This window comes from Rutidosis leptorrhynchoides, chromosome 1 (assembly GCF_046630445.1).
Source record: "Rutidosis leptorrhynchoides isolate AG116_Rl617_1_P2 chromosome 1, CSIRO_AGI_Rlap_v1, whole genome shotgun sequence".
Lineage (NCBI taxonomy): Eukaryota > Viridiplantae > Streptophyta > Magnoliopsida > Asterales > Asteraceae > Rutidosis > Rutidosis leptorrhynchoides.
Window position 1 is genome coordinate 424,437,287 of NC_092333.1, and position 24,187 is coordinate 424,461,473.

Consider the following 24,187-nt stretch of genomic DNA (forward strand, 5'->3'; position numbering starts at 1 on the left):
AAAATATATATATACTTTTATCAAATGAATTTTTTTGTGGTCGACAATTTCAAACACGAGTCCGTGTTTAGTTTATCAAGAATATCTCTTGCTTTGGTGAAAGGTCACGATCACGATATCAGGTGTTGTGAAAGAATTAAAAAATTGGTCAAGTGGCCTTTTAAAAACTAGAAAAAAAATTTAAACAAATAGTTTTTTTTATATATTTATAATTTACGGGTAACGTAAAAAAAGGAAGTTTTTTTTTTAAAAAAAAAAAACAAAGAAAGTGTTTAAATGAGTTTTACAGAAAGGGGGAAAGCAAAGTAAAAAAAAAAACTTTTTTCCAAACAAAGGTAAATGAAAGTAGGACTTAATACAAGAAAAAAGTAAACATCTCCTAGACGTGATAAAATCTATCAATGATAAGTATTAGACTTGATGAGCTAAATGTGACAAAAATGTTTCAACATGTCTTATGTTAATTTTCTAAAATAAGTTATTATTATTTCGAGTTTAACACATATACATATGTTAATTAAAAACAACCTTTTTGTTCTTATGTAGTGTTGGGTTGCAATTTTGGTTGTATGCCATAATTCCATCCAGTAGAGTGACAATAGAAAACTTTTGATGATAATCAATAAAAAACTTTTTTTCCAAACTTGTCAAATGTTTTGTTAAAAACGTGATCGTTGAAAAAAGGAGGTTGAATAATAAAACTTAAAAAATAAATTATTTTTTTAAGAGTGTGCATCAAAATGGCCCGTTTAATAATGGGGAGTAAAAATATAGTCAAATTGTTTCAACGAACAAGGGTTCAATTGGATGTCTCTTAAAAAAAATCCGCGGGTACGGGTGATGGATCCAATGGATCCGCATCCACGACCCGCGGGTGCTATCCCTAATTGTGACAAGTACAAATCAACTAAAAGTCTAAAAAATAAATGCTCTTATAGGGACCAAATGTTCACAATAATTGCCTAAGCTAGATATGAAACAAATAGTTCATAAAAAAAAAGGTCGTTGTGCGTTTTCGGGATGATAGCCGAAATACACTTACAAAAGTAGGTCAGCCGTCAATTCTTTATGGCCATATCAACGTAGATCAATAAAATCATTTATGGTTTTGATAAAAGATTAATTAAAAATTAATTGTTTTTTGGTCTTGGATTCTCGGTAACAAAAGCAAAGGTTGTTTTTGGTTGCCACAACAAACAAGACAGAGGTTGTTGACTTTTGTTGTTAAACATGGCACAAGTGAACAATAACAATAGATTATTGTTTTTGAAAAGAATAATGATGCGTTAATTTTATTGTATAAAATAAAATTAAAGAAAATGGTTTTCATTGATGACTATGAACAAATGCAAACAAAGTGTTTGTGGTATTTGGTGATTAAAAAAAAAGTGCATCTAAAGCTTCTACTGAAAATAATATGCATCTAAAGCTTCTACTGAAAATTAATGTGCAAGGTACAACGTATAACTATATGGTCAAATTCATTTGAGCCTTCGGAGTCACAAGTATATGATGTATATATATATTACTCAATTAACAAAATAGTAAATCTAAATTAATTCATATGAATAGTAAAACGAAATTAATTAATTTACTATTCACATAAAAAAGCGCATATGATAAAAAGCGCATCGCATATGATAAGCGCATATGATAAAAAGCGAATATGATGAAAAGCACAACGCATATGATGAAAATCGCATATGATTAAAAGCGCATATGGTGAAAAACACAGCGCATATGATTAAAAGCGTATATGGTGAAAAGGATATATGATAAAAAAAACACATATGGTGATTTATAAATAAAAAAAATAAAAAAAAAAAAAAAAACACATATGGTGATTAATGGAAAGCACATATGGTGATTAATGAAAAGTATATTGTGAAAAAGAATCACAAATGTTTCTTGAAAGAATTCAAGGTAAGATATATGAACCAATTCATCCATCATGTGAACCTTTTTGATATTTCATGGTTCTAATAGACGCATCTAGCGGATGGTCTCATATTTGTATGTTATCAAGCCGTAATATGGCATTTGCAAAGTTTCTTGCACAAATTATTAAATTGAGAACACATTATTCTGATTACACCATTAAAAGGATGAGACTTGATAATGCTGGTGAGTTAACATCTCAAGCATTTAATGATCATTATATATCTACAGGGATTGTTGTTGAACATCCAGTTGCTCATGTGCATACACAAAATTGGTTTAGCTGAATCAATAGATAAACGCTTACAGCTAATAACTAGACAATTGATAATGAGTACAAATCTCTCAATATTTATATGTGGACATGTAAATTTACATGCTGCGACATTAATTCGCATTATACCATGTGGAAGTCGTAAATATTTTCACTTAATACTTGATTTTGGCCAAGAGCCAAATATTTTCTACCTTAAAACATTGGTTGTGCAGTGTATGTTCCAATTGTATCACCACAACACAATAAAATGGTTCTTCAAAGAAAGATGATAATATATTTTGGATATAAAACATCTTCAATCATAAGATATATTGAACCCATGATGGGTGATGTTTTTACAGCACGTTTTGCTGATTGTCATTTTAATAAAACATTGTTCCCTAGATTAGGGGGAGAAATAAAAATAAAAAATAAAATGATGCTTCATGATGTGAACATCAATTAAGGTATATTGAACTCGCACAAAAGAATGTGAAACGAAAGTTCAAAAATAATGCATATGCAAGAACTTGCAAATTAATTACTTTATGCATTTACAGATATAAAAAAGTGACTAAATCATATATACCAGCGATAAATGCTCCAGCTCGAACTGAAATTCCAAAAGCTGGCAATAATGTCACTGTTGAGTCTTTGCCACGCATCAAACGTGGAAGATCAATTGGTTCCGAAGATAAAAATCCTCGAAAAAGAAAATCAGCTGATAATGAGGTAAAAGAAAGTGTTCAAGAAGAATCACAAATCAATATTCCTTCTGCAGAGGATATTGATAAATGTAAATACTAAAATTGCGATAAATTATGCAATATTATGGAACCGAAATGAAATTAAAATCTCTATGAGATATTTTCATATAATGTTACAATAACATCATGAATAAAGATGATGATCTGGAACTAAAATCTGTCATTGAATATACAAAATGGACATGATTGAGCTCAATGGAAAGGAACAATACAAGCTGAATTAGAATCGCTCGATAAAAGAAAAATTTTCGGATCAATCGTTATCACTTTTAAAGATGTGAAACGTATGGGATACAAATGAATTTTTATCCGAAAAGAAATGTGCAAATGAAGTTACAAGAAAAACTAGACTTGTAACTCAATATTTCCCACAAAGACCATAAATGAATTATGAGGAAAACTTATCCTCCTGTAATGGATACAATTACTTATTAGATACTTAATCAACCTGGTAGTTATTTAAATGCATCTCATGAATGTTGTTACTACTTATCTGTATGGATCACTTAATAATGATATATATGAATATACCTAAAGAGTTAAGGTATCATAAGCATCTAATGTAAAACCCAAGGGAATATATTCCATTAAATCACAAAGATTTCTAAATGGGTTTATACAAACGGGACGTATGTGGTATAACCGATTAAATGACTACTTGATAAAAAAAAAGGGTATAAATATAAACTTATTTTGCACGTATGTTTTATAAAAACAATGTTCGGATATGAGATCGTAGTTGTTTATGTCAATGTTCTTAACATCATATGAACAAATAAAGAGATCTATGAAATCATTCAACTTCTAAAGAATTATTTTGAAATGAAAGATCTTGAAAAAACCAAGTATTACCTTGGATTGCAAATTGAGCATATGCCTAATGGTTTACTTGTACATCAAACAACTTATACCGAAAAGATTTTAAAACATTTTTTTTAAAGACAAACTCATTGTTGTTAGATCACTCAATATTGACACTGATCTATTTCATCCCTGCGAAGATCATGAAAATTTTAACAGATCGGAAGTTCTATATTTTAGTGCAATTGAGGTTCTTATGTATCTTATAGATTATACAAGATCTGACATTTCTTTTGCAGTTAATTTGTTGACAAGGTTCAGCTCAGCCCCTACCAAAAGACATTGGAATGGGATCAAACAAATAGTTTGATACCTTCGGGGAACTACTGATTTATAATTATTTTATTCTAACAACTCGAAACAAGATTTGTTTCGTTATACAGATGCAGATTATTTATCCGATCTACATAAAGCTAAATCTCAAACTGGATATGTATTCCTAAATAGAGGCACCGCAATATCATGACGTTCTCAAAACAAACACTTGTTGCAACATCATCAAATCATGCCGAAGTGATTACATTACATGAAGCTACTCGGGAATGATTTTAGTTAAGATCAATGATACAAATCATTATTGATTCTTGTGGACTAGAACGCTATAAAAGCCTAACAACTATCTATGAAGATAATACAGCTTACATAGTACAAATGAAAGAAGAGTATCAAAAAATGACAGAACAAAACATAAATGCTGACGAGGCGCTAAAGTTATAAACGGTCTCAACGGTCATAAGTTTGATGGAAAAGAATGGTATATTGGTAAGGCTCAGAAAAAGACTGAAAGGGAATAGGAACTGAAACAACGGTTTGAACAAACCTTGAAGGAGACTGTAGACAAATCACGAGGGCCAAACTTGTACATAAAAGATTTAGATGATACAGTTTCAGATGAAAACCTCAGATTTTTCTCATATACTCAAGATATCGTAAAAGACAACCAGATTAAAATGAGATACGTTCAATCAACAACTCTGCTGATCTTTATACCAAAGCACTGCTAACTGCTATTTTCAGAACACACGTTCATAATATTGGCATGAGGCATGTTCAGAAGATGTAACAACTCAGGAGTTGCCTACTTGAGGGGGAGTCAACTTTATGCTGCACTCTTTTTCCCTTAGCTAAAGTTTTATCCCAATGAGTTTTCTTTAGCAAGGTTTTTAACGAGGCAGTACTAGTTATTCTCTAATAAAATTGTCATCCAAGGGGGAGTGTTATAAAATATCTAGATTGTGTTATAAAATATCTAGATTGGATGTTAATTTTATTATTATTATATTTCTTGCATAGTAATATTTTATACTATAAATAGACATGTATGGTAACCATTTAAGGTGCACCATTTCTCTTGAAATATCAATATCAATATTTCTTCTCTCCTTCTTCTCTCTTTTTCTCTCTTTGTTCTTATAACCATTAAAGGTAGTTATAAGCCTACTGAATTATAACAGTTATGTGATAGGTTTAATAATAAAATTTTAAGGATCATATTAATGATACTAATACTAAATATAAAAGTTATATTATTTTTACAATAAAAACATTAGTTTTGATTCTATTTCTTAAGATTTAATAATACTTAGTACTAACATTTTGTAATAATAACTATAAATATGATAATAATATTAATGTTAATGATAATAATAATGATTTGTATAACGATAGTGATAATAAAACCAATAATACTTATTGTTAATACTTAGTGATAATATCAATAATAATAATACTACATATTTTCTATTGTTAGTAAATAATAATAATAATATTAATAATAATAATATTAATAATAATAATAATAAATAAAATGCTACCTTAAAGGTTTCAAAAAGCTTTCCAAAAAGAAATGCCCTTGAGCAGGCTCGAACCCGTGACCTCTCGTTCCCTCGTCAACAACACTTAAACCACTCCACTGGATCCATTTTTCTGAATTTATACATAACCAGATTTTTATTTAATTCCTTTCTTCCTGTCTCTAATTTCCTCTATTAAGCCTTCATAAAAAAAATGCATCATGTAGGACTCGAACACGAGACCACACGTTTAGCAGCTACCTCCCTAACCATCCTTCTGTTTACGTCTTTTTGATTTAGACTAGGTATCAAATGTATTTAACTCCTCGACCCAACAGGAAAATTAGAAGCCCAACCACATTTATCCATAATGCGATTACGTTTAACCTTAAGGCCCAATTTACAACATGGTGGCCCAACAGTAAAAGTAACCATGTCCTTATTATATGTATCGTTACATCTGGAAGTTTCAAGTTATGTGGGGTTCGATTTTTAAAAAGGAACAATAACATAATATCATTCAATAATCAATTGGTTCTTTATCACCAAATCACAATCATCTACATCATTATGTCGATATATCCATCAACATTTTATCCCCTTAATCATTATTTCTTCATGCATCATTTTCATCTCTTTTTATTTCTAATCATCATCGTCTTAAATTAACAAAGATAAATGAAGACAGGAAAAATGGAAGTTGTAGTTTCGGTGGCGCCTTTTGAACGAAAAAAAATAATAATAATCAGCGAGTTATGCAGGTGCACATACTTCCTCACTCTAAAGTGGTTCATGGTGGTGTTGGGTGGTGTTTATGATGGCGAAGGTGAAACAGAAACTGTTGCAGTTTTGTGTCGATCCAACGAAGCAGAAAAAGAGTATGGTACGATCATAATAATAGTGGTGAAAGGTTGTGGTTCTCCTGTGATAGGTCATGGTGGTGTGGGGGTATAGAGGTGATCAGTGGAGGGTGGCCGGGATGATTAATTTGGTTTGTTTTTGCTCGATCAACTAAGAAAAAGACGGTGGGTTTAGTGGTTATTGAGCTATAAACAACAATAGAAATAAAAGGTATAAACAGCAACGATTTAACTGTGGTGTTTGTGGTGTTCTCGAACAAACTTAGAAGAGAGAAAGTAGAGTGAGAGTGGCGATTGAACGCAAATAAAAACAAACCAGGAGTAAGTTGTGATCGATGAACCGGAGAAGAAAGTAGAAACAAAGGTGGACGAAGAATGTAACCGTAGTAATTTTGTAAGTTTGGGTTGTCTTTGGTCTTGATCTTGTTTGATAGTAAACAGGAACAAAAATAATATTAGCAATCAAAAAGGTTTGTGATAAATTATTTAGGTTTGACAAGTGGGTCTTGATGATGTTCAAAGGTGATTGTTTTATGGAATGGTGATAGTGTGAAGGTGGATGGTGGGGTGATCTTCATCAAACAGTGGTGACGATTATGTTCTTGTTTGTAGGTTGATCAAAGTGGTGATTAATTAGATGTTTAATGTGATTCGCAACAGAACATAACAAGAGAGAAAGAAAAGAGATAAAGGAAGAGAGGTGGGGATTCTTGGTGATGCAGTTGATTGGATATGATATTGCTCTAAATAATTCGTTGGCTTATACTGCCAATTGGTCGACAGGAAATTATCCTCAGTACAGAAATTAAATTAAAATATAAAAGAGTTGAATATGATGGCTAACGATTTTTAACCATATCTGATTAAATTCTTATATTACGTACTGCATTAGATTAGGATGGATAACAGTTGAGGGACAAAAACAAGGAAATAAAATAGCACGATTGTGATGTACAACAGAAAGCAGATTCTTTTGCATAACCTTTTTTATAATTAATATTATTATTAATAATTAGAAAATATAAATAAATATATTAATAATAATTATTATATTAATAATAATTATAAATAATAATGATGCTAATAATCATAAAAATGATAATAATAATAATAATAATGTTATTAATGATAAACATGATAAAATATATTATTTTCTAATGATAATGAAAACATAATATAATAAGTCTTACTAATGGTAAATAATTTATTTTAAATATAAATTATAATTTTAATTACTCTTTTAATAATATTTATATCTAAAATTATCATTTTATCATCATAACATTTATTAGAATTTTTAATATCTATATTTATAATTGTTATATCAATAATACTAATATTGATAATAATATAAATATGATGATATTAGTGTTAATAAGACAATTATATGATATTATCTTTTAATTCCATCGATAAACATATTGAAACAGATACTTTTATATAAAGTAATATATATCTAATACTTTGTTAACGTTTCAATTAATAAGTATATATTATATATACATTTTATAATAATTATCTACAGAAATCCTATATGTATATATAAATTCATTTTAAGTACAACTTAATTATTTTATATCTTATCTTACTTATTTAGTTTTAATGTCTAAATTATATTTTACAATTTCAAGTTATTATATCTACTACATTATGTATATGTACATTTTTATTTACAAAACAACTGTTCGTGAATCGTCGGAATTGGTCAAAGGTCAAATGGTTTCACATAAACTGTTCCAAAAATTTAGAGACTCAACTTTACAGACTTTGCTTATCATGTCGGAATCACATAAAGATTAAAGTTTAAATTTGATCGGAAATTTCCGGGTCATCACAGTACCTACCCGTTAAAGAAATTTCGTCCTCGAAATTTGATCGAGGTCGTCATGGCTAACTATAAAAATGTTTTCATGACGAATATGAGTTGATGAATAGAGTTTTATCATCATTGAGTAATATAGATAAAACAATTCGATTACACGAAGAGTATAAGTGAAGCCATCACAAAAGAGTGAAAAGTTTCGTCTTAACTTTTGACGTAGTCATGGTTGATTTTCGGATTTCAAGGAATTTAAAGAAAATCTTCGTAATAAGATTTGGTTCTTCGGCGATTAAGGAAATCAAGATCTCTATAATTAAATACTGTGATCTGCCTTGATTACTCTGTCTGATATTTCCATTATAAATGAAACTTTTTCCGTTCCATAACTTTTACCTCTCTTATACCAAATTCCCAAATTCAAAAGGTTGTGAAAATGCTTAATCCAGTTCTTATCCTCATCATTATCCTTACTATCGCAACAATCATCCTCCTTTTCCAACTACCACCAGAGGAATCTGTGTTCTTCTACTTCGCCCTTGGAGTTATAATGTTTTTAATTCTCCTGTGTCTTTATGTTGCAATAAACATTGATATACACGGTTTGTAATTTATGTGTTGTTATCGGGCTTTATATTCTCCCTTATATTTCGGAGTTTCATACTTTTGTTTTCTCTTCCCGACTCTAAGTACAACAAGTAATGGTCCAGAATTCGTAGTTATGAATTTCGGAATGAACATAGTTAATGTTCTAAGAAAGAAATCGTAATGGCACGATATTGATTTGGTTAATTACCAGAATCACTGAGAATAGAGCTATCAAGAATATACTTTCTTGATATGTTCAGAAGTTAAGCAGAATGAAAGAGTTATGTAACATGGCACATGATGACGTTAAGATCTGTGAATCATCATGTCCCATTAGAAACTCAGCATGACTTACTGTAATATAATCACGTTGATCAAGTGTCATTATATTATACTAATTCATGCATCAATTTCTTTTCATTTCTCCAGAATTCATTCCTAAATTAAACTTAGATTTTACAGAAGTTTCCAATATAATGAAACACATGATGCACGAATAGGTATATAATCTCGGACGAGAATATTTAAGAAAATATCCTCAGAAATATCGAAGATATTTATGATGATATTTTGGAATTTCTAAATTCGAAGGTTGATGAAGAAAAATTTTCCGCAAGATTTTAACATGACTTAGGAGCAAGATATTCTCTAAAGATTTCAAAGGATCCAGAATTACCTGGCTTCTTTTAATATAGGGTGTGGTCCTTGTATTTGTCCTTAGTCTCCTTCGTGGTTAGCTCAATCCGTTTTCCAGTTCCAATTTTTCTGAGCTTTTCCAACATTCCATTCCTTATCATCAAACTTTCAATGATTAAGGTCGTTTACGGTTGTCTACAGTTTCTGCTGCTTCATTCAGCTTTTTCAACATTCAGAGTATTGATTTGTAGACTGAGTGCTTTTCAGAATTTCAGAATGAAAGATCATAATTCTAAGAGATAAATGTTACACGTATACATATAACTGTTGATATAGAAACACTACGAGATGTCGAAATACTGATCGCTGATTCCCGTAATTGGTATGGCAATTCTTGTTACAAGAAGCGGATGAGTATATGATAGGGTTTCAATGAATAAATATAATGATTTATCAGAGAGATTTAAGCCAATGAGCAACGAGGTTGCTGGTACGTCTGCTGGTAATATGATGGAATATAAAAGGTTTTCCCGGTAACAATAAAGAGTACGCATATATATCAAGGTTATAATGAGGTTGTTTCGGACGAAGAGTCGGAGTTGACTTGTTGAAGCTGTGACAAAATTGGCTAATTTGAAAAGAGATTGCAAAGTTATTTTCGGTAATAATAACGCTAAAGGAAATAGCACAGCTACACGTTAAACGTTTACTCAGTTTTCGAGTGTTTTCAGGTGCATAACTATATGCATCAATCTTTTCTTCCGTAGATGAAGTGCGGTTGGTTCAACCTCTCGATTGAGGTGTTTTTAAGGATCATGAAAGGTTTGAACGCAGATTGTAATCGTCAAGATACAGATGAGGTTTAAGATGAGATCAAGTGGCAAACTTGAAGATATGTTTAGTTTCATATGTTATAATCAATATTTTAATTCATTTTAATTATCCAATGTCGACAGTCCATATTTGATAGTCCACAATTAACAGTCCGATAATACATATATAGCATAATATATAATATCCGAATTAATTAATACGTATCGGGACCCGTGTACATGTCTCAGACTCGATCACAACTCAAAGTATATATATTATTATAGAATCAACATCAACCCTGTATAGAGAACTCGATCATTACTGCATATAGAGTGTCTATGGTGATTCCAAATAATATATATAGATGCATTGATATGATATGTCAAAACCTTGTATACGTGTCCTGATATTTAAAGTGCGTAAAATAAATAACAGGAATTAAATAACGATAACTAAAGTGCGTAAAGTAAATAACAGAAATTAGATGACAATAAATAAAATTGAGGGAATGTAAATTGCGATAATTAAATTGCAATAAATAAAATGCGATAAATAGAATGTAATCAGTTAGCTAGGAACAGTTAGCATGGTTTCTTAACAAAATTTCATATTGTTAATTAGTCTGTTTCTAATCAATTTTTATTGTGTCCATTATTTCTTCATTATGCCACTTGTTGGATTCTGGTAAGTAAAAATCCAAATATGAAATTGAATTTGAATGAAAATGGTTATTCTGTGGTGAATGGATTCGTATATCGATAGATGTAGGTAGGATGATAATCGACCGTTGAATCAGATTCGAAGACTGTACAATGTAACTTACTAATGTGAAATCTTAAATATTTCTCGGGTATTACCTACCCGTTAAAATATTTTTACCATTAACAGTTTGTACGAAAGAATTTTTAATCACAATCTTTATGAAAATATATTTACATATATATTTTATTCAGATGTAATTATGGATTTAATGAGTCAATGTGATATTAAACTCATCAGATTTACGATTAGAACTATGATACATAATCTCTAAAACATTAGAGTTTACATAATCGTCATGTCGAACGAATATAAATGATGTAGAATGATTTGTGGAACGATAATTATACTCGAGGTACAGAATGAGATGTTGAGGCATGGATTGTTGAAACTTGGGTTGTTGGTGGTACTGGTGCCATTGGTGCTAAGGCTGGTGATGTTACTGGTGTTGGTGATACTGTTGATGATTGCAAATTGTATACCGTGCTCTCTAAAGTTAATACTCGAGCTCGGAGTTCTCTAACTTCTACTAACCCTGGTTGGTTACCAGTGTGAGGTAGGGGTCGGATATCTCCTCTATTTCCGTTAATGGTAGCCTCAAGACGAAAAATTCTTGCAAAAAGGGTATAAACGGTGTTGCGAACGGGTTCGCCGGTGAGCGGGTCAAGTACTCCAAGGTTAGGTGGTAGATTTGATTCATGATATGGAGTACCTTCTTCCTTTCTCCATAGGGTGAGTATGTCGCGAACCCATCCCCATTTTCTCCAGTAATCACGGTAGTTGATTGGTTGGTGTGCTCCTGTCACGCTGTCTTCGGAGTCAGAGGAACTTGGTCGATTCGTAGAGGCCATCTTAAACGATCTCAGGAAAGATTTTTGGTATGAAGAGTTTAGTGGCATCAATTGATAGTTAGATGGTATTCTCAATGCATAATTTGCATAGATATATATAGTACCAGGATCCCTTAAATTAAGAAGAAATTTACGAGAGATATCAGGCAAGGTCTACAGTAACAGATACACTAAGATATGAATTGTCAGATACGCTAAGATATGAATTTTGTCTATATACTATTCATGCAGTCAATGCAGTAAAATGTGTCTAGACTAAGAATAATGAGTAGGTAATTTTCCTAAGGATGAATAGCAGATGATTTCTGACACGAAATGATAAGCAAAACTTTTGACATGCAGACACGGTCGAAGTCCAGACTCACTAATGCATCCTAACAACTATCAGCTAGACACGTTAATGCAAGACCTGGTTCACTAAGACCACCGCTCTGATACCAACTGTGAATACATGCGCTGCTTTTATAAATGCTTTACGGAATAGACACAAGTGATCGAAACTACATTCTATGGTTGAATTATCGAAATCGAATATGCCCTTTTTATTAAGTCTGGTAATCTAAGAATTAGGGAACAGACACCCTAATTAACGCAAACTCTAAAGATAGATCTATCGGGCCCAACAAGCCCCATCCAAAGTACCGGATGCTTTAGTACTTCGAAATTTATATCATGTCCGAAGGAGGATCCCGGAATGATGGGGATATTCTTATATGTATATTGTGAATGTCGGTTACCAGGTGTTCAATCCATATGAATGATATTTTTGTCTCTATTTATGGGACGTATGTTTATGAAAAATGGAAATATGAAATCTTGTGGTCTATTAAAATTATGAAATGATTATTTATAATAAACTAATGAACTCACCAACCTTTTGGTTGACACTTTAAAGCATGTTTATTCTCAGGTATGAAAGAAATCTTCCGCTGTGCATTTGCTCATATTAGAGACATTACTTGGAGTCATTCATGACATATTTCAAAAGACGTTGCATTCGAGTCGTCTAGTTCATCAAGATTACCACATGTCATACCCCGTCCTAATCCATATGGACGAAGTCACCAACATCTGGTCCCATTGCGACGATCGACTCCAAATAATGTCTTTAAAATGAGCAAATGCATAGCGGAAGGTTTCTTTCATACCTGAGAATAAACATGCTTTCAAGTGTCAACCAAAAGGTTGGTGAGTTCATAAGTTTATCATAAAACAATAAAATTCATCATTTATAAAATTCATCATTTTGATAGACCACAAGATTTAAATGTTGCATGGTACAAATGGGCCCGAATCCTATACCCACCTGTAATGTACATGCGATATCTTTTAAATACAGTACACCTTTCTCGTGTACGAAATCATCTTTCATAAATCTTAGTAACCGTACACATATCTCGTGCACAAAAATAACATACACATAACCTGTGTATAAAATCATTCTCTTGATACATAACATTTACTTTTCATTATTTTCATAGCTTGCCTGGGTAACCGAACTTAACATATAATGCGCATAATAATATCCCCAAAACAGAACATCTCGTCTGTATAATAATCATATAAACTTTGAAGTACTAAACACCACGCCCACTAGCCCTTCCGTCTAGTGAACATTCTGGGTGGGGGTGTTAAACCCGGTAGCTACCTTTAGGATTCGCGTCAATTAGGCGTGCACTAATTCTCAAAATTAGTGATGTTCCCTAATTCTTAGGTTACCAAGCAATAATAATCAGGGGAAAAATATTCATATCAATTGTGGCAATTATCACGTCCACATAATTCAATGGTGACAATTATCACGTCCACATAATTCATTCGAGGAATGTTTTGCTTGTGTCTATCTCGTCAAACATTTATAAAAGCATTTCATGTATTCGCAGTTCAAAATGTATTTCAAAAGCATTTAAATAAGCAGTTGTAAAAGTAGCGCATGTATTCTCAATCCCAAAAATGTAAAGAGTAAAAGGGAATCAAATGAACTCACGATGCTGTATTTTGTAGTAAAAATACATATGACGACAATGAACAAGTGTAGGGTTGGCCTAGGATTCACGAACCTATATCATTTATATATATATTAACACATATAATTAACATGTAATAATAATCAAACCCGCTTGTATATATTAATTATATATTACATATTTAAAATAGTAATGTAATATTTATATAGTTATTATATATGTATTTGATATATTTTTGTATAAATAACTTATGGTTTGTTAAAATAATGACTTTACTAATACTAAATTAGTGTTAATAATAATAATAATAATAATAATAATAATAATAATAATAATAATAATTAGTTTTAATAATGAAAATACTAATTTTTGATAATAATACTAGTTATTTTATTTGTAGTAATAATAATAATGATAATAATAAATTATTAAAAATAATGATACTTAAAATAATGATACTTTTGAAATGATAATTTTAATTATAATGATAACTTTAATAGTAATGTTACTTTTAATAATAATAATAATTTTTAATAGTAGTAGTAGTAGTAGTGGTGGAAAAACTACCTCAAAGAGTAAGTTCCAAGAAAAATAAGTGCCCTTGCTCGGGCTCGAACTCGCGACCTCTTGCTTAACCCACAACACTCTAAACCATTGAACCACTCAGTTCGATTTTTGATTAAAGTCCATATTTAATTGTTTTAACATATTGATATATAAAACCCACTTCAAAAACCCATTTAAACCTTATGATCCATTAACAAAGAATCTGTATTATGATCCTATTATCACCATCATCATCACATGCTTAAATTTCTATCAAGCGTTTCTATTCTTTCCTCATTGTTATTACTCCGCCATCTTTTTCTTTTAATGAAAAAAAATCATAACTGAAACCTCGTTTGTTTTTAACTGTGACCAATATCACATAAAATCACAATTATATCATTCTAAATAAAATTAGGTCTTGGCCCATATAAAACCCGAAACACAGCAGCCCAAATAATTAATTTGATCCACAAAATCAAGTAGTAATCAAAAAAAAGGTTTCGGTATATGGCTTCCAGCTGGATTCCACGAACATAGCCAATAATCTTTATACATCCACTCCATTCGCAAGTTGTTTTCCACGAATAAGTTGTGGTGTTGTGTGTGGGTTACGAAAAAGAAAGACAACAACAGAAACAAACGGGTTCACAAGTGTATGTTTTGTGGTGGTTCGTGATGGAGGTTGAAGATGGTTTCGGTGGGTTTACAACATGAGCAATCGTCCTGGTTTGGTTACACAGAAATAAGAGTAACCAGCTATTTGCACGAGCCACTCCTCAAGGTCTATTTATAAAGCAATGGAAAGTGTAATAGTAACGGTAAAACTAAACCAAATTGGAAATTAATCGATGGACTATGTAGAGAGAGTCTCGCGTTTGAAACCGTTCAAAAAGAAGGTGTTGGTGATCGATTGAAAACAAAGGACTAGCAGTAGCAGGTGTTCGAAGGACTGTAACTAGTAACCATAAACGAAAGTGGGTTTTGATGGGTCTTGATGGTGGTGGAAATAGTCGCGAAGGAGAAGGTTAATAGCAGTGGTGAGATGGATTTGCAAGTGGTGATCGTAGTAGCTGTAATAGCCATAAATACAGTGTAGCAGCAGCTTTTAGAGACAGAAACGTAATCTGCAACAGTGGTGGCTGTCGTGATATTAGGAGGTGGTGCAGTTTGGATATAGGTGGTTGTGGTTGTGATTCGATTAGAATTGTAAACAGAAAACAACGAGAAAGAGATAAGGCGATGGTAGTCGTGGGGTGTGGAGGTTGTATGATGGTTGCTTCAAAGGTATGTTGTTTTGGTAGTAGAAGGGAGAAGAGATGAGTTTGTGGTTTTGATGTGCTTGTATCATATATAATCATATTTATATATAAAAGATGCTAGGTAGATGGATGAATCAAGAAAAAAAAACAGGAAGTTAAAGTGGTGATGAGTATGTGCTCGATCAGACAAGAACAAAAGAAGAAAGAAAGAAAAAAAATAAAAATAAAAAGTAAGATAAAGACTTCTAACAGAATTTGGAATTGCAATCGTACTTATGATCTTTGATATAGACATGATTTTCAATTAGGAAGGCAGATTACACAGGAACGATAGTGATTGAAAACAATTTACATGTTTATCTGTATTTAAATTTATGTATATCGATATTTATATATATATGTTATATTAAATTTTATAACATAAATTAATGATATGAGTTTACTAATAAAGTCCATTACTATTATTAATTTTAACAATAATACTAATAATGATACTAATATTAGTATTATTAATGATAATAATACTAGTAGTAATATTAATAATATAACAATGTCAATTTTCATATCTATATATCATATATTTAAGTTAATCATATTAATAATACTAATATTGATATAAATATTGAAAGTAATAATAATATTACTATAATAACTATATTTTAACTTATAGTTAATTTGATGTAATATATATATTATATGATAACTTATATTGAGTAATGGGTATTTATAAATTTTTGTATATATATATATATATATATATATATATATATATATATATATATATATATATTTTCATAAAGATTGTAATTAAAAGTTCTTTTGTACAAACTGTTAATGGTGAAAATATTTTAACGGGTAGGTAATACCCGAGGAATATTTAGATTTCACATTAATAAGTTACACTGTACATTCTTCAAATCCGATTCAACAATCATTTACTATCCTACTTACAACCACAGATATACGTATCCGTTCACCAAAGAATAACCATTTTCATTCAAATTTAATTTCATATTCGGATTTTGACCGATCAAAATCCAAGTCAAGATTTAACAGAAGACATCACTTTTAGATTCCTACATCTTTCAAAGCCATACTTTGAATTCAAAACTGTGCCAGATCCATTGGCGTGTTATTACCGAAAATAACTTTACAATACCTTTCCAAAATTAGAAAATTTTGTCACAGCTCCAGCAAATCAACTTCGACTTTCATTCGGATTAGCCTTATTATAACTTTGATATATAATTTTGCCACTTGATTTCATCCTAAACAATCATTTGTATTTTGACGATTACCATCAGCGTTTAATCATCTAAAAACACAATTCTCTTGAAACCACCTCGGATTGATAACCGATGATTCAGATATAGTAGCATTAAATGCAGAGGAAATAACAAAATTATAGATGGTCTTAATGACCAGAAGCTTAATAATAAAGAATGATGTGTTGAAAAGGCTCAGATTTGGAACTGAAAAACGGGTTGAGCCAGCCATGAAGGAGAATGTGGGCAAATCACCAAGACTAAACCTGTACTTATAGAATCCGGATAATTCAGTATCTGCTGAAATCATTAGCGAATACCTTGCTACTTATTCTAAACCCTTGCGGACAAATTCCTTCATCATCTCCTGATCTTAAATATTTTAAATTCTAAGATAGCATCGTATCTTTCCTTATAAATATCCACGATATTTCTGAAGATACCTTCATAAATATCTTCGTCCGAAATTACTTATCTCTTCGTGCTATCCGTATTACATCATGAAGGAAACTGTTTAGTTTCTATCTTCTTGTAAAAACTCGAGTTTAATTTATGAATGAATTCTGGAGAAGTGTTGAAAATTAAAGCATGAGTTAGTATAATATAATGCGCTTGGCCAACGTGATTATATTACAGTAAGTCATGCTGAGTTTCTAATGGAACGTGATAAAGGATCACAGATCATACCTTTATCATGAACCATGTTACATAACTCTTTCATTCTACTTAACCTCTGAACATATCAAGAAAATATATTCTTGATAGTTCCATCCTCAGGGATTCTGGTAATTGGACAAATCAAATCGTGATAATACATTCCTTTCTGCTTAGAATACTATAATCATTCGAAACTCCATACTTACGAATTCTGAACATTTACTCGCTTTACTAGAGGTCGAGAAGAGAATAAAAAGGCAAAGAGCTTCGAAACATAAGAGAAGATATAAAACTCGACAACAACACTGAAATTACAAACCGTGTACATTAATATGAATAGCAATATAAAGACACGAGAGTATGATAATCACAGTTACACCAAGAACGAAGTAGAAGTAAACAGATTCCTCTGGTGTGAGTTGGAATAGAAGAATGATTGTTGTGATAGTCAGAATGAGGTTAAGCCAGAGTTGGATTAAACATATTCACAATCATTGAAAGTATGGATCGAGAAAGAAAGTATTGGAGTGGTGAAAAAAATAGAACGAAAGAAGTTCATTTATAGTGAAATATCTGATAAAGAGATCGAGACAGATAATCGCATTTAATTAAAGAGATTTTATTCACCAAAGAATCAAATCTTTCAGATCTCGACGATTTTCTCTAAATTCCTTGAATTCCGGAAATCAATTGAGACTACATCACCGGTTAAGACGAACCATCATTTACTCATTTCACTATTTTGTGATAGCTTCACTCGTACGCTTCGAATAATCGAATTATTTTTATCCAGGTTACTCCCTGTGATAAAATTCTATTTAACAACACATATTCGTCATGAAAACATTCTTATTGTTAGCCATGACAACCACACTTAAATTTCGGGACGAAATTTCTTTAACGGGTAGGTACTATCTTCCGATCAAATTTAAACTTAATTCGAATTTGATTTCGACACGATGAGCAAAGTCTGTAACGTGAGTCTCAAAATTTTTGAACTGTTTAGTATATTCATTTAACCATTGACTACTTTCAACGATTCACGAACTATTGTCTGTAAATAAATATGTAAATATATTTATATAAATATAAGTGTATAGATAATTTTTAAATTAATAAAATACAACCTAATCAATTGTAATTAAAAATGTAAACTATTGAACAGATATCTCTCAACCAAAGTACCTAAAATCTATTTATTATATAATTATTATACGAATCAACCAATCAATGGAGTCGTTGTATTTAGCGTTTTTTAAAAAGTGTCCGTTTTGAATGTAGTGTGTTTCATTTTGTTCACAAAAATATTTCGAGTTTAACAGTGTGGTCGGTGAAATTTAACTCGGAGCGAGGAGGAAGATACGGGCTGCCGAAGTGTTTGGGTGGAGTTTTTATTTTAATTTTAAAAAAATTACGTTTAACCCCCTGGAGTTCAGGGCACTTTTTGTAAGTTGAGTATAGTTAAGGGGGGTCTGTGGTTTTTTTGGGGGAAGTTCGGGTCAATGTCGTGTTGACCAAAAGTCGAGTGGGGGTGGGGTCAGGCGACCAAACTTTGCGTGACCTTTAGTGTATAAGGTAATAATAATTGGGCACCAGCAGGTGTCGATAGCAAACACATTTATGGATTTAGTAATAATATTTACATCATCTATCGTTATCCACCTTAACAAATTTCATCTCCACATGACTTCATAACTTTGAAGTTTTAAAAGAGGTTTTCTAAAACTCTTAACTTTGAATATGTAATTACTTGATTGTTTGTCTCTAAAAGGTTAAAGGACTTGATAACCAAATGTTTCATCTTGTAAAACTATCACCTCTTATAATATGATACATTTGTCTATTTACCTTTTTCTGTCATGGAAGCTTTGAGGTAATCCAGTCAGTTTGGTTTAGGTTGACTTAAACACTCATTGTTTCCTTGGTTTCAGTGGTGGAACTTGAACCCGACCACATAAATGGGGCGGGAAAAAAATATTATTAAATTTTTCAATAATAACTGGTGCGAACACTAAAAAAAAACCTTATTTTTCAGTATTTTTTTTATTTTTTTAGTGTAATTTCTTTTTAAAAAAAAATTCCAGCTGGGGCGGGTGTCCCGCCCCGTCTCCACAATGTTCCGCCACTGCTTGGTTCTATTATTTTTAGTTATTAGATATCTTGGTTCAACATCGTAATATGATATAAAATGTGCAAACAGTTCAAGATCTCTTTTACATGCTTCTACCGTTTGAATTTGATCTACAAATAGGTGAAAATCAATTCATTCGATAATCGGTCAAGTATGAATGAAATTCCTAATCATGTGGCCTGCCCATATTGCCACCTCTATTTTTAACACATTTGTGATTTTCTTTTTATAATGTAATACTCTGTAGTGGTTTTATTTGCAGTGCAAGCTGGACATTTAATAGGCCTGAATGATCCTTGGTGTTGGCAATTGTTGCAACTGAACGCCCTCTTCTAGATGATGAATTTGATGACACCGAACGACCTCTTCTAGATGAATTTGATGACAAAAGTGCCAATGGAACTTCTTATTGTCGCGCTGGTGACTATGATATCCAAAGTTAAGTTCATACCATTTGTTCTGGCATATAAATGTTTCTAATATTGTTTTGAATCTACAATGATGTTATCATTGCTTTAAACGTTTAACTTTTTAACCACATGATATGGTACCGCATAATGTTGAAATTGTAATTAAAGTATGTGTGTACTCCTTTGCACAATTTCCAAAAGGTTTGTGTGTTGTGTTAAGTTTCAGGTGATTTGATCTAACAAATGCCAAAGTCTTATCATCATATAAAGTGTGGTGAAATAAATCGTTTATAAACTATATCCATCCTAACAACGATCAAGATAAGGCCTGAAAGAAATCCTCAAGTAACATTAGTGTAGTTCTTTAAAAAAAAGTGTATCCCAACAAACATTTTAATTGTTGCAATTTACATCATACAGAGTAACCTGTCGAAAACATTTACCAATCTGTACTAAAACATTTACCAATCTGTTATACGTACAGTTTAGTAGTTTACAAATTAAACTCCACCACAATGTTGCTTGAACTCTATCTATACATTCATAAGAATTGTGTTTTACACTTTAAACTCACCTACATTTAGACCCTTTTGCATTATAAGTTGATAGATAATGCAAATGGGTACTGCTCTTGCACCCAAACCTTTTTTTTTTTTTTTTTTTTTTGTGTGTGTGTGTGTGACAAAAATAACGCTAACTTTAATTTACCAAGAAACCTTCATCAATATGAAACCATCCATCAAGAAAAAATTACAAAGCATAAACCGACGGGCCACAACTCCTAAAAACAAGAGCAAAAACTAGGAACAAACAACGTTCAAAACCTAATACTAAACCATAACAAAGAACTAACAACCACATCAAATGAAACAAAATAAACCAAACTCGCATAAAAAAGAAAAATAAAAAAACAAAAGTAAGAAAGCAAACACATAAGAAACAAAACACGATCAAAACACCAAATGATTTTTTTTTCTTACAATGATCAAAGTATAACCTCTTACAATGATTCACCAAATAATTTATTTCTGACTCGAACCCGCAAGGTTGCGGGTATCTATTCTTCTCTAATATTAGGCTAAAAATGTGATGTCATAAACAAGCATTCCCTTAGCTTAAAAAAAATCAAGAAAAAAAAAAACAAAAAAAAAACTAGGGCGTTTGATGATGTCATTAAGGGGTGATATTTTTTAATTAAACAATTACCAAAAAAAAAAGAAAAAATATATATAGCGTAACAGATATCACTTGCACACTGAATACTTCTTGAAACTCTCACGCGTGCCTTCCTGAACTGAGCATGCTTCTCTTGAAGCTTTCAAGACTCCTTTTTCCCTAATCAAATTAAAAAGTAGACACAACCACTAAAACTCTCTACCAAACCCTTGAACTCGCTCCTAAAATCCATCCCAAAACCGATCTTCGATCGAAAAAAACCTTCAGACAGCAAAACCCTAAATCGATTTTTAAAGAAACTGTTATGACAACTTGCCTGACACACCTACACCAGCGGAAGTGATAATGCTAAAAACGAACATATATTTCATAGCATTATCCCTCAAGAAAGACAAGATTTTAGTTGCAACTGTTCTATTTACAAGTGATATTCGTTTAAATAATAAAAGGTGAAGACAAAAGACAGATTCGACGAATTGAAGACGCAAACGACCAAAAAGCTCAAAAGTACAAAGTACAATCAAAGAGGTTCCAATTAGTGATAAGAAACGTCTCAAAATTACAAGAGTACAAGAAGCAAAACGCAAAGTACAAGATATTAAATTATATGCAAGGACGTTCGAAAATCCGGAACCGGGACCAGAGTCAACTCTCAACGCTCGAGGCAACGGGCTAAAAATTACAAGTCAACTATGCACATGAATATAATATAATATATAATTAATTCTTAAAATTAATATATATTATATTATATTATAAAAACCGTCGGCAGAAGAAAACAACAACATGTGAGCCTCCCCAGCTGGCCATGCGATCGCATGACCTGGAGGAGCAAAACTCATGCGATCGCATGAGCCCCTTTTCCAGCCCACATTGCCTATAAAACTCGCGTTTTTGGTGAACATCAAACACATCTTTTTCTCCTCATTCATCATATATATATATATATATATATATATATATATATATATATATATATATATATATATATATATATATATATATATACATATTAATTTTAATTTTAATTTTAATTTTAGTTCTAATAATAAGGGTATGTTAGCGAATGTTGTAAGGGTGTAAGTCGAAATTCTGTCCGTGTAACGCTACGCTATTTTTAATCATTGTAAGTTATGTTCAACCTTTTTAATTTAATGTCTCGTAACTAAGTTATTATTATGCTTATTTAATACCGAAGTAATCATGATGTTGGGCTAAAAATATTAAAATTGGGTAATTGGGCTTTGTACCATAATTGGGGTTTGGACAAAAGAACGACACTTGTGGAAATTAGACTATGGGCTATTAATGGGCTTTATATTTGTTTAACTAAATGATAGTTTGTTAATTTTAATATAAAGATTTACAATTGGACGTCCCTATAAATAACCATATACACTCGATCGGACAGGATGGGCGGGATATTTATATGTACGAATAATCGTTCATTTAACCGGACACGGGAATGGATTAATAGTCTATGGAATTATTAAAACAGGGGTGAAATTATGTACAAGGACACTTGGCATAATTGATAACAAAGTATTAAAACCTTGGGTTACACGCAGTCGATATCCTGGTGTAATTATTAAACAAAGTATTAAGATCTTGTTACAGTTTAAGTCCCCAATTAGTTGGAATATTTGACTTCGGATATAAGGATAATTTGACGAGGACACTCGCACTTTATATCTATGACTGATGGACTGTTATGGACAAAAACCAGACGGGCATATTAAATAATCCAGGACAAAGGACAATTAACCCATGGGAATAAACTAAAATCAACACGTCAAACATCATGATTATGGAAGTTTAAATAAGCATAATTCCTTTATTTTCATATTTAATTGCACTTTTAATTATCGCACTTTTATTTATTGTCATTGTATTTAATTGCACTTTTAATTATCGTACTTTTCAATTATCACAAGTTTATTTTCTCGCACTTTTATTTATCGCAATTTCATTATCGTTATTTACTTTACGCTTTAAATTAAGTCTTTTATTTATTTAATATTTTACATTAGGTTTTAACTGCGACTAAAGTTTTAAAAATCGACAAACCGGTCATTAAACGGTAAAAAACCACCTTTTTATAATAATAATATTACTTATATATATTTGTATTTTTATAAGATAAAACTAATATAGCGTTAAGCTTTGTTTAAAAGATTTCCTTGTGGAACGAACCGGACTTACTAAAAACTACACTACTGTACGATTAGGTACACTGCCTACAAGTGTTGTAGCAAGGTTTAGGTATATCCATTCTATAAATAAATAAATATCTTGTGTAAAATTGTATCATATTTAATAGTTTTTCCTAGTAAAATATAAGCTATTTCATATACACCTCGCATAACATCAAGTATTTTTGGCGCCGCTGCAGGGGAATAGCTAAAACGCCGGAAGCGCAATGCTATTAAAAAAAAAGATTTTTATTAATTTTTAGTTTACTTTTGTAAAAAAAACGCTTTTGTAAAAATACTTTTTAAAATATAATATATTCGAAAATATAAAAAGAAAAAAAAATTTATATATTTTTAATAGTTTGTTAAATATATATATATATATATATATATATATATATATATATATATATATATATATATATATATATATATATATAAGTGTTATAAAGTTTCTTTATTTTTATTTTTGTAAAAATATAAATTTTATTTAAATATTTTGTAATTATATAAATCAGAAATTAAAACAGAAAAAAAAATTAAATATAAAAACACTCGGCCCGTACTGTAGCAGCCCACTCACTGGCCCGAAACCCTAGCCCATGAGATCGCATGGCTGGGTAACTTAGAACTCATGCGA